Here is a 13,464-nt window from a genome sequence, read left to right on the forward strand (position 1 = left end):
AATTAGGAAGGTAGTGGGCGTGTTGTATTAAAATTAGCCGTGACCCCATGTTAATGAACTCCTGAACGAACGTCGAATTTACGCCCTAAGATACGACGGCTCAATGGCAACGACGTGAACGTAACCTACGCCCAGCCCCATTCACGTACGACTTACGTAAACGACGTAAAATCCGACGGCAGTTCCGACTTCCATACCCTAACATGACTTAGACCAGCTATTTGGTGGTTTATCTTTACGCCGGAAAAACGCCGTACGTAAACGACGTAGATTACAGCGACGGGCGTAAGTACGTTCGTGAATCCGCGTATCTCGGTCATTTACATATTCAACGCGTAAATCAACGGAAGCGCCCCTAGCGGCCGGGGTAAATATGCACCCAAGATACGACAGCGTAGGAGACTTACGTCGGTCGTATTAAGCCAGAATTCAGGCGTAACTAGTATTGAGAATAAGGCGCATAGATACGACGGCGCATCTGTACACTTACGCTGAGTATCTGTAGATACGCCAGCGTAAGTCTTTCTGAATTTGGCCCATTATGCTTTGGGGCTGTTTCTCTGCTAAAGGTACAGACCGACTTTGCTGTGTTGAAGGGCCAATGGATGGGGCCATTTATTGTAAAATCTTGAATGACAATCTTCTTCCCTCAGCCAGAACACTGAAGATGGGTCATGGATGGGTCTTTCAGCATGACAATGACCCAAAAGGTACCACGTACCACGTAGCATGTTTTACATGGGGATCAAATACTTATTTTACTCACTGAACTGCAACTCAATTTATAACATTTGTATCATGTATTTTTTCTGGATTATTGGTTGATATTCTGTCTCTATTATTTAAACTACACCTATGAAAAAAATTATAGACTCTTCATTTATTTGTAGGTAGGCAAACTTACAAAATTTGCAAGAGGTCAAATAACTATTTTCCCCACTGTATGTACAGGTATAAACAGATTTATAATGGTAAATACATCATAATATACAAATAGGTAATATGAACAATTTTCCCAATAGGAGCCCCAGTAGAATTGTGCACATATACCTTGGCATAAATAGTTATTAATAGACATACTTCCATATGAATGTTGCAGAAAAGTCCAGACCCCTTACCTCACTGATGTAAGGTTACAGCATGTAAGTAAAGTCTGTGTGGATCCAACGTGGTCCTGCCTGAATGGTCCCTTGATGGATGTGGTTAAGGTCCCTAGGGATGGCTAGCGCGCCGTGGAGCAGTAGGTCTCCAGGCGTATATATGTAATAACAGGGGAAAGGTAAAGGACCCAGAATAATGTAGTGTTTTGAATTAAAGTGGCGTTTATTAAATTTAAGACAGCGTGTGGGTACTCACCTAAGAAATACACCCAATGTATACAAATCCACAAGCGCCGAGTTTCCTGTACGTTAGTTACGCTTTGCCATAGACTTCAATTATATCCTGCAGGTGTGGTGCACTTTCTGAAGCGCACCAACCCACAGGTAATAACAGAAGTCTATGGCTCAGTGCAGGTAACACGCTGGTGTTCTGCCCTGCATCAGTTTGAAAGTAGCCCATTAACCACTGCAGAACAGATATGCCCATATATACACTGTGATTTTAGTATTAAACATTCCTTTAATAACATTCTTCCAATCAGGTATCGCCAGCTGTTGCTTTCCCAGGCAGAGAGCATTTGTTATCACTCCACCTGTGACAGGAGTTGGCGCTATACATGAAGCATCGGCTTATGCCAACCCGCCATCCCAGAGCAGGAGGTCATGGGCCACATCAGAGGGCTTCCCGGGCCGATGTGGCCCCCGGGCCACTGGTTGGGCACCCCTGCTCTAATCTATGCTGGTTATTGAGCCCTAGGAACTGCATATCATTTAATTTCTATTGCAATAAATAGGTTCCCCAACTAATATACTGTAAGGAGATTTCTGCACTAGACCTAGCTATCTGTCACCAGCCTTTAGATATGTACAGGATATATACAGTATATATATATATATATATATATATATATATATATATATATATATACATACACATACACTATATTGTCAAAAGCATTGGAGTGCCTGCCTTTACACGCACATGAAATTTAAGTTGAAATTTGAGTTGGACAACCCTTTGCAGCTATAACACCTACAACTCTTCTGGGAAGGCTGTCCACAAGGTTTAGGAGTGTGTCTATTGGAATATTTGACCATTCTTCCAGACGTGCATTGGTGAGGTCAGGCACTGATGTTGGACGAGAAGGCCTGGCTCGCGGTCTCCGCTCTAATTCATTCCAAAGGTGTTCTATCGGTTGGGGTGCAGGCCAGTCAAGTTCCTCTACCCTAAACTCGCTCATCCATGTCTTTATGGAACTTGCTTTGTGCACTGGTCCAAATCATTTGGTGGAGGGGAGATTATGGTGTGGGGTTGTTTTTCAGTGGTTGGGCTTGGCCCCTTAGTTCCAGTGAATGGAACTCTTAAGGAATCACATACCAAGACATTTTGGACCCCACATTATGGAAACAGTTTAAGGATGACCCCTTCCTGTTTCAACATGACTGCGCACCAGTGGACAAAGCAATGTTTAGACAAGCCTGTGAAATACTGGAAGAATATGGTCAAATGAGACCAAAATGTAACTCTTTGGATGCCATAATATACATCATGGGCCAGATTCACAAAGGAGATACGACGGAGTATCTCAGATACTCCGTCGTATCTCTCAGAGTATCTATGCGACTGATTCATAGAATCAGTTACGCATAGATATCCCTAAGATCCGACAGGTGTAATTGTTTTACACTGTCGGATCTTAGGATGCAGTACCGCGGCCGCCGCTGGGGGGATTTTGCGTCGTAAACCAGCGTCGGGTATGCAAATTAGGAGTTACGGTGATCCACGACGGATTTTCGCGTTCGCTACGTCGCCGCTAGTCTAGTTTCCCGTCGCAAAGTTAGTCGTCGTTTTGGGTGGAAGATATAGGTAGAGGGCGCTAGACCACTCGGTGTATAAATAAAATAAAGTGATCCTGTAAAGAAAGTGCACTTTATAAATGCAAAATATGAAACTAAATAATCCAATTGATTAACAAAACATCAAAAGTGTCTCTGTGTCATAAGTCCATGACATCACGTCCCAATATAGTGTCAACAGTGTGTCACACATAAATTAACAATTCTTCTTAGTTTGTTTTATCTTGCTTTAAGTGAGAAAAGGAAAATGCCACCACCACATTCCAGTCTTCTTTACCACCCAATAATGTGCTGATGCAAAAGGATGCGCTTACCGGAAAGAATGGACTACTTTACTCCAGACCTTAGGTGTTTTTCAGATTTGGTGTTTGCAAGACTAAATAGTTTTTTCTGCTAGAAAATTACTTAAAACCCCCAAACAATATATATATTTTTTTCTAACACCCTAGAGAATAAAATAGTGGTCATTCCAATACTTTTTGTCACACCATATTTGCGCAGCGGTCTTACAAGCGCACTTTTTTTGGAAAAAATTAACTTTTTTGAATTAAAAAATAAGACAACAATAAATTTGGCCCAATTTGTGAAAGATAATGTTACGCCGAGTAAAATGATACCCAACATGTCACGCTTAAAAATTGCGCCCGCTCGTGGCATGGCGTCAAACTTTTACCCTTAAAAATCTCGATAGGCGATGTTTAAAAAATTCTAGAGATTGCTTTTTTTGAGCTACAGAGTAGGCCTAGGGCTAGAATTATTGCTCTCGCTCTAACGATCGCGGCGATACCTCACTTGTGTGATTTGAACACCGTTTTCATATGCGGTCGCTACTCGCGTATGCGTTCGCTTCTGCGTGCAAGCTCGTCGGGACGGGGCGCTTTAAAACATTTTTTTTTTTTGTTTTCTTATTTATTTTTATTTATTTTATTACTTTTTACACTGAAAAAAAAAAAGTTATCACTTTTATTCCTATTATAAGGAATGTAAACATCCCTTGTAATAGAAAAAAGCATGACAGGTCCTCTTAAATATGAGATCTGGGGTCAAAAAGACCTCAGATCTCATAATTAGGCTAAAATGCAAAAAAAATTTGAAACTGTAATTTTTTCAAATGACAAAAAAAAATTGTCTCTTTAAGAGGCTGGGCGGGACTGACGTTTTGACGTCACTTCCGCCCAGCAGAGCTATGGGGACGGGCGAAGGAGATTTTTCCTTCAGTCTCGTCCCCAGTCACCAGCCGAACGGTCCCGATCGCCTCCGCCGCTACCGACGGCTCCGATAAGCGGCGGAGGGCGCGGGAGAGCGGCGGGAGGGCCCCTCTCCCGCCACCGATAACGGCGATCTCGCGGCGAATCCGCCGCAGAGACCACCGTTATCGTGTACCAGACCGCGCACACTAAAGATCGATACCTCGGTTGTGGCAGCAGCTGCTGCCGTTACCGAGATATCAATCTTTAAAAATAGGACGTACATCGTCGTGCGCAGGTCTGGAAGTGGTTAAAAAGTTAGTCAAATGAGCCTATTCAGGATTGTGCCTGCATACACGTCGGACAGGAAAAGAGATCTTAGCCTCATCACCAGGGATTCCACTTAGGATATGCAAGAAAAGGCAATGGAGATGCCAATAGTGTAATACTGATAGGTAAAATGTATTTAAAAAAACATGGTAGAAAAAACAAACGGCCAAATTGGCCTCTTACTTTATAGGTGCCTACCCGGCACTGGGGCTGCATGCGTGTCACCGCTACCTTGCGGTACGATTAGTGTGTGGGTCGTCCGATACGATGCTACCGCCGTAGCACAGCTTGGCGTCCCAGCTGACAGCTCCACGAGCAGGGGGGCACGTCACGTGATCGGATTCGCCTCCGACGTACGTTTCGTTTGGTTGAACGTCTTCAGGGGGGCGTGCAATCCTGCATAGGCTCATTTGACTAACTTTTTAAGTAAAGTAGTCCATTCTTTCCGGTAAGCGCATCCTTTTGCATCAGCACATTATTGGGTGGTAAAGAAGACTGGAATGTGGTGGTGGCATTTTCCTTTTCTCACTTAAAGCAAGATAAAACCAACTAAGAAGAATTGTTAATTTATGTGTGACACACTGTTGACACTATATTGGGACGTGATGTCATGGACTTATGACACAGAGACACTTTTGATGTTTTGTTAATCAATTGGATTATTTAGTTTCATATTTTGCATTTATCAAGTGCACTTTCTTTACAGGATCACTTTATTTTATTTATACACCGAGTGGTCTAGCGCCCTCTACCTATATTTTCTATTCATTACAATCAGTATTGTCTATGAGGTGCAGCTTTTGTAATTAGTTTTTATATATATATTTTTTTTTTTATTTATTTATTGTTTGGCGCTGAATTTCACTTTTTCCGTTGTTTTGGGTGCCTTAACTTTACACAGCAATCGTATTGCTGTATAAAGTATGGCCGTCGTTCCCGCGTCGAAATTTAAAAATTAACGTCGTTTGCGTAAGCCGTCCGGGAATACGGAATTACGCTACGCGCGTCGCCGGCGTAGTTTTCATCGCAAGTGCTTTGTGAATCAGGCACTTGCGATGAAAAATTGCGGCGGTGTAACGTATCTACGATACGTTACGCCACCGCGATTCTACCTGAATCTGGCCCCATGTTTGGAGGTCAAATGGCACTGCACATCAAGCCAATAACATCATATACCAAAAGTGATGGTTGGAGGTGGGAACATCATGGTGGGCTGTTTTTCAGCATATTGTACTGGCAAACTTCAGGATGAATATAAAAACGTACTATGACATTCTTGATAAAAATCTGCTGCCATCTACCAGTATGATGAGACAAGGGTGGACAGTTTAGCAAGTCAATGATCCCAAACACAAAGCCAAGGAAACTCTTAATTGGTTTAAAAGAAAATAGAGAAAATAAAGCTGTTAGAATGGCCAAGCCAATCACCCTCTTGAATCCAATAGCAAATATATGGAAAGAACAAGAAATGAGCCGAACACCCCCCAGTTCAGTTCACAGCAGAACATGTGAAAAAGCAAAAAAATTGTTCGAACACGCGAACACCGTTAAAGCTTATGGGACACAACGAAAAATGAAAATTGTAGTGATTTTAATAATGCTTAAAGTGAAACAATAACATTTTACTATTCTTTTGAATATTGTGCCTGGGGGTGCCCTTAGTATGCATGTAAAGTAGCACATCTTTCCCATGTTTACCACAGCAAAATTACATTTCTAAAGGAATTTTTTTCATTTAAAACTGCTTGTGGCTGTACTGTATTGTCGGATCCTGGATATATATATATAAAAATACCAAAAATACCCCAAAAAATTACGTGGATGTCACCCCCAAAATCCATATCAGGCCCTTCAGGTCTGGTATGGATATTAAGGGGAACCCTGCACCCAATATTTTTTTAAATGGCCAATTTTCCCCCATTTTTTTGTACTCTGAACAGCAGTATATATACTATACGGCCTGCCCTATATACTCTGCAGAAAATTGGGCCTTAGGTGTTGGTGGTAAAAGAACACTGTAAGCCCTCAAAGTTACTCTTGATGGGCGCAGGAACAGGCCCTGCGTTGAAATATTATATCAACATTTTTAATTACACACCCCTGTTAAACTGGGGCAGAAAAATTGGGCCTTGGGTGGTAGTGGTGTTACCAGAACACTATAACACCTCACAGATACTCTTGTTGGGTGCAGGAACGGGCCCTGCTGTGAAATATTATATCAAAAATTGTAATTACATGCCCCTGTTAAATAGGGGCAGAAAATTGGGCCTTGGGTGGTGGTGGTGGTGCCCTAAACCAAAAATATTGTTGGAAGCTAGCATCATCGAGTTTGAGGAGGAATAGGATAGTCAGCATAGGCAGCCTTCAAGGGATCCCACATGCATAGCAAATTCAATCAGTTACATAATCATCATTTGCTTGATAGCTGCTGATCCAAGACTGATTCATTTTTATTAAAGTGAGCCTATCAACAGTCTGTGGACAGGTGCACTCTTTGATCTGTTACAAACCCTCCATCAGCACTGAATGTGCGTTCAGAAAGCACGCTGGATGCAGGACAGACCAGTAGCTCAATTTCTGGCCAGTGGTCCATCCTCAAGACCCAGTAACCCAGTGGATGCTCTGTTGGAAAGGTCTTTAAGTCTGCTCTTGCCCCTAGATATTCCTGCACCATGTAATGCAGACGCTGGTGATGGTTGCTTGAACTGATCAGACCTTGGCACTGAGGACTGAAAAATTGTTTATAGGCATCATTCACCTTCTCCACCACTTTTTCTCTGACTGAACTAAGCCTCAGTAACACGTTGACCGGCGCCAGGAAATTGTAACCTCCCAGCATCTGAAAATGCATTTTTACAAACCTTTCTTCAACGCCTCCTGAAGTTCTGCAACCTTACCCTTCAAAAAGGGTTGCCAGCCAGTAACGATCCCTCTCTCTGATACCACAAATCCTAGGGTCCTTTTGCAGGCTTTGCAGACTAAGGGAGGCCATGCAGCATAAGTTTACAAAGGCATTAAATTCTGAGTCCTCTGGGTCACTAAGGATCACATGATCCATAACTACCTCCTCCCACCCATGTACAACTCCTTGGGTTTCTGGGGTCTGAAAACCATCCCTTGAAAACTGCTCCTGAGTGTTATTCTTTACATCCATGCTGACACAATACTCCTCCTCCTCCTCTTTTTCCTGTGTGTTTGGTGGGCCCGCAGAAATGCTATCTGGATCAAGGGGGCCTTAAGAGGTAAGGAAGTCCTCCTCCCCCTCCTGCTGTTCTGCCTCAAGTGCCCTGTCCATGATTTCATGAAGCATGTGCTCCAGCAGGAAGACTAGAAAGGCAGTGTCACTGATGCATGCATTGTCACTGCTCACCATCCTTGTGGCCTCCTCAAATGATGACAGGACAGTGCATGTATCCTTGATCAGTAGCCACTGATGTTGTGAAAAGAAGCCAGGCTCCCCTGACCCTGTCCTGGTGCCATACGGGCACAGGTACTCATTGATGGCCCTCTGCTGTTTGTGCAGCTGTTGCAGCATTGCCAATGTTGAGTTCCACCTGAATGTCAGCCAGCCGAGCGCTGGCATTGTATGACCGGCGGAAATTACCACAGACTTTTCTGGCCTGCCTCAGGAGATCCTTTAAGCCTGGGTACCTGCTCAAGAACCGCTGTACCACCAAATTCAGGATGTGTGCCAAACATGTAACATGGGAGAAGTGTCCCTGTTGGAGGGCAGAGGGAAGATTAGTGCCATTGTCGCATACAAGCATTCCTGGCTGAAGCTGACATGGTGTCAACCACCTCTGAGCCTTCCCCTGCAGAGCTGACAGAATCTTTGCCCCAGTGTGATTCCTGTCCCCTAGGCAGACCAACTCAAGCACTGCATGGCATCTTTTTGCCTGACTGCTTGTATTGCCCCTTGAATGCTTACGGGGCACCGCTGGTTCAAAGGACAAATCTGCAGAAGAGGCCACAGAGGAAGAAGAAGTGGAGGGGGTGGAGGAGAGAGCTGTGGCAGAATCACCACTAGCATTTTGGAGGTGTGGTTGTGGGAAACAAACTCCAACACTGAACCCTGTCCTGCATCCTTCCCAGCTTCCAGCAAAGTTGTTCAGTGCGCTGTGAAGAAAAGGTAATGTCCCTGCCCATGCCTGCTGGACAGTAAGTCAGCAGTAATATGAACCTTTCTGCTGACCGCCCTGTCCAACAAGGCCAAAACATTGCCTTCCACATGCCAGTAGAGAGCTGGAATGGCCATCCATGAAAAGAAATGGCGTTTTTGAACCCGCCACTGAAGTACAGCACATTACACAAATTCACAAAAGGGGGCAGAGTCTACCAGCTGAAAAGGCAGTTGCAGTGCTAGCAATTTGGCCAAGCTATCACTTAGATGCTGAGCATGTGGATGACCGGGACCAAATTTATTTTTACAGTTCAGCAACTGGGGTAGGGAAACTTGCCTGCTAAAATCAGATGGTGGTGTACTGCTAGCAGATTGGCTGCAAGTACTTGGGACACCTATTGCTATACCTTCATTCCTTTTAGTGCAGGTTTTTGAGAGGACTGGAGGTATAGTAGGGTTGGAGTGAGATCCCAGATGAGGAGCAAGAAGAAGTCCGCCTTTTTCTTTGATGTGGGTCTTTCAAGTGCTGTTGCCAATGGACTGCATGGCAGGTCATCATATGTCTGGTCAAGCATGTGATGCCCACGCGGCTACTGTTCTGGCCATGCTTAATCAGCTTCAGACATAGGTTGCAAACAGCAACAGTACGATCTGCTGCACACGTTTCGAAAAAGAGATATACGTCGGCAGAATGGCACGGCTGGGCACATCAACGTATATGTACGTTGCCCTTTAAGCCCAGCCGTGGGGTCGTGGGCGCGCGCCTGCTCAGAAGCTCTGTGACCGCGGGACCCGCGGACCCAATCGCCGCTGGAGTCCTCACTGTGGCGACATCATCGATCGTGTGATCCCTTTTATAGGGGGACACAATCGATGACGTCACACCTACAGCCACACACCCCCTACAGTTGTAAACACATATTAGGTCACACTTAACCCCTTCAGCGCCCCCTGTGGTTAACTCCCAAACTGCAACTGTCATTTCCACAGTAAACTATGCATTTTAAATGCATTTTTTGCTGTGAAAATGACAATGGTCCCAAAAATGTGTCAAAATTGTCCGAAGTGTCAGCCATAATGTCGCAGTCATGAAAAAAATCGCTGATCGCCGCCATTAGTAGTAAAAAAAAATGCAATAAAACTATCCCCTATTTTGTAAACGCTATAAATTTTGCGCAAACCAACCGATAAACGCTTATTGCGATTTTTTTTTACCAAAAATAGGTAGAAGAATACGTATCGGCCTGAACTGGGGAATCTTTTTTTTTTTTTTTTAATTTTTTGGGGATATTTATTATAGCAAAAAGTAAAAAACATTGGCCCGGATTCACATACATCGGCACATATTTATGCCGCCATAGCGTATCTCTTTTACGCTATGCCGGCGCAGCGCACTGAGCGTCATAAAGTTACGAATAACGTACGGCGCATGCGCTGTCCCGTGGACGCATCCCATTGCGCATGCTCAGAATCACGTCGAAACAACTGCCTAAGATACGTTGAATCACTGCCTACGACGTGAACGTAACCTACACCTAGTCCTATTCACGTACTATGTAAACAACGTAAAATACGACGGCTGTGTTCCCTGGTCCATACCTTTGCATGACTTGCGCCTCCTATATGGGGAATAACTTTACGCCGGACGTACGAATTACACAAACCGCGTATATTATGCGCCGGGTGCAACTACGTTCGTGAATCGGCGTATGTCCCTCATTTGCATATGTGCATAGAAAATCAATGGGAGCAGAAAATGTGCCCAGCGTAAATATGCGCCCACAATACGACGGCGTAGGCAAGTTACGTCGGTCGTAGGAAGCCTATTTTTAGGCGTATCTCAGATTGCGGGCACGGCGTACAGATACGACGGCGCATAGATAGACTTACGCGGCGTATCTGGAGATACGTCGGCGTAAGTGCTTTGTGAATCCGGGCCATTGCATTTTTTTCAAAATTATCGCTCTATTTTTGTTTATAGCGCAAAAAATAAAAACCGCAGAGGTGATCAAATACCACCAAAAGAAAGCTCTATTTGTGGGAAAAAAAGGACGCCAATTTTGTTTGGGAGCCATGTCGCAATACCGCGCAATTGTCAGTTAAAGCGACGCAGTGCCTATTTGCAAAAAGGGGCCTGGTCCTTTAGTTGCATTTTGGTTCGTGGCTTAAGTGGTTAAAGTCAACGGAGAGTCAGCAGCACCCTGCACCTGCGAAGGTCTGCGGTGTGATGCAATAGGGTGGCTGCCCTTAAGCTGCCCCTTAACCTCCCTGGCGGTATGATTCTGTCTGGAATTACGTACCAAAAGCGGTACATTTATTTTGCAAGGAAATTGGCGTTTTATACTGTAGGCCTGTAATTTTTAGAAATAACTCACTTAAATCTGACCAAGCAAGAGTCTTGTAGGCATCCCGGGTATGATTTTTTTTTTTAAAACAAAATTATAAATTATAATATAATAAATAATTATAAATAATTATAACAAATAATAATATAATTATAATAAAAATTATTCAATAATGTAATCAACTCAAAATCACTGAAATTTGCAGTTGCAGAATTGTCGCTGTCATTATTTTTTTTTTTTTATGACGAATTTCCCCGCAAATCGCTATCGCACAATTCTGCAAGTGATTATAATTTATTATCGCTGTTTTCTAGCTGATCTAAAACCATTTTTGACATAAAGGGACACTTTTGGACAATCTACAGTTTGCAGGCAGAAATGACATTTTTTATTATATAAAAGTACATGCAGGACACTGGGCAGACCACTAGGGACAAGGGGGGTGTGTATTTTTTACATACAGTACTGTAATCTATAAGATTACAGTATACTGTATGTAATGTGTTTATTTACTTTTTTGAATTTGGCGCCGTTCTCCGTCCCCGTGCGTCGTAACGTCGCAGGGAACGGAGATCGGCGTCACACGGGGACTGTGAATCGAGCGAGGAGGTCCCGCTCACTCACACAGCGGGTGGCATCGCTGGATCCAGGGACAAGGTGAGTAAACCAAGCCTGTGGATCCAGCGAAAGGTAAGCCCGTCCAGCCCGAGCGTGACTCGGGTTTGCCGATCCTAACATGTAAAACCAACCCCGAGTCGCGCTCGGGTTTACCGTCAGGGGGGCTAGAGGACATCTTTGTCGTTGGAGTTGTGCCTCCTTGTCCTCCTCCTCTCTTCTCTCAAATCACTGTGCATCCTCCAGAAGCATGTACCCAACACTGTGCATGATGGTGAGGCTACAGAAGGAGTGACTGTGGATAAGTAGCCGGTGGAATAGGCCGCTTTGGCAGCTGCATTGGAAGGAAAACTACTTTGAGCCTGTGTGACAGAGCATGAGGAGGATGAGGAAGGCTTTGTTATCCACTCCACCAACTCTTCTGCATGTTGTGGCTCAATAACATGACCAGCAGCAAAACAAAAGGACAAGCGTGCCCCACGGCCACCAGCAGAGGATGCACCATGTCCACAACCACCACTGTTGACTGTAGATACATAGGCTGCTTGCCCTCTTTTAGTGGCATGTGAGCATCTGCCTCTCATTGGTGGCCTTCCAGACATGATGAATTTTTGGTTTTGCAACACCACATTACACTGTATTAGATACTGTGTAAACCACCAGAGGTGTAGTAGAAACTGTACACACTGTATCAGATACTGTGTGCATCTTCTGCACTGTATTAGAAACTGTACTGCAGCGGCACTGTATTGTGTACTGTGTACACCACCAGAAGTGTAGTGGAAACTGTGTACACCGTCTGCACTGTATTAGAAACTGTTCTACAGCTACACTAAGATGCACAGTGTATATATATATATATATATATATATATACACACAAGACTGTATATACATATTAAGACACCACCTGAAGTGTATTAGAAACAGTACACCATGGGAATGCACTGTAGGTATAGGCTACACTGGATGCAGAGTATATATATATATATATATATATATATATATATATATATATATACACTGAGAAAAATTATAAACGCAACACTTTTGTGTTTTCCCCTATTTATCATGAGCTGAACTTAAAGCGGAGGTTCACCCAAAAATCTACTTTTTGACATTAGCTGTAGCATACTGCTAACATCTGCAGTATGCTGTTTTTTGTTTTTTTTTTACTTGTAGTTATCGTTATATGAGCCCTTGTTTTCCGGCTCCGAGCGGGGAATCCTGCGGGGGAATGGGCGTTTCTAAGCGAAGAGGAGTTGATTAACGGCTGCTAAGGCGCGTCTTGGCCTCTGTTTAATCTTCAACTGCCATGATGCTGCACATGTGATCAGTTATGACACCAGCCATTGGATGGTTTGACAGTTTGGTTGAGAGCACAACCAATGTGACAGTTAGCATTCCCGGCATGCCAGGAATGTAACTGCTTTTTCAAACTGTTAAATTGATGGGTTTACTTTCGCTTTAAGGATGCTGGAAAGTTCATTTTGAGGGTGAACCTCCGCTTTAAAGCTACTTTTAATATGTACACAAAAGGCCTATTTCTCTCAAATATTGTTCACAAATCTGTCCAAATCTGTGTCAGTGAGCACTTCTCCTTTGCTGAGATAATCCATCCACCTCACAGGTGTGGCATATCAAGATGCTGATTAGATAGCATGATCATTGCACAGGTGTGCCATATGCCGCGTACACACGATCGTAAATTCCAACAAAAAAAACGTGGACTTTTTTTTCCGACTGTATTTTGGCTCAAACTTGTGTTGCATTCACCCGGTCACACAAAATTTCGACCGTCAAGAACCCGGTGACGTACAACACTACAACGAGCCACGTCACACACACCAATCGACTCCGCCCCCACTGTGGCCGGGAAACCGGAAGTGACTCCGCAATGACCAAAATAGC

The sequence above is a fragment of the Rana temporaria genome, chromosome 1 (genome assembly GCF_905171775.1).
Source record: "Rana temporaria chromosome 1, aRanTem1.1, whole genome shotgun sequence".
Classification (NCBI taxonomy): domain Eukaryota; kingdom Metazoa; phylum Chordata; class Amphibia; order Anura; family Ranidae; genus Rana; species Rana temporaria.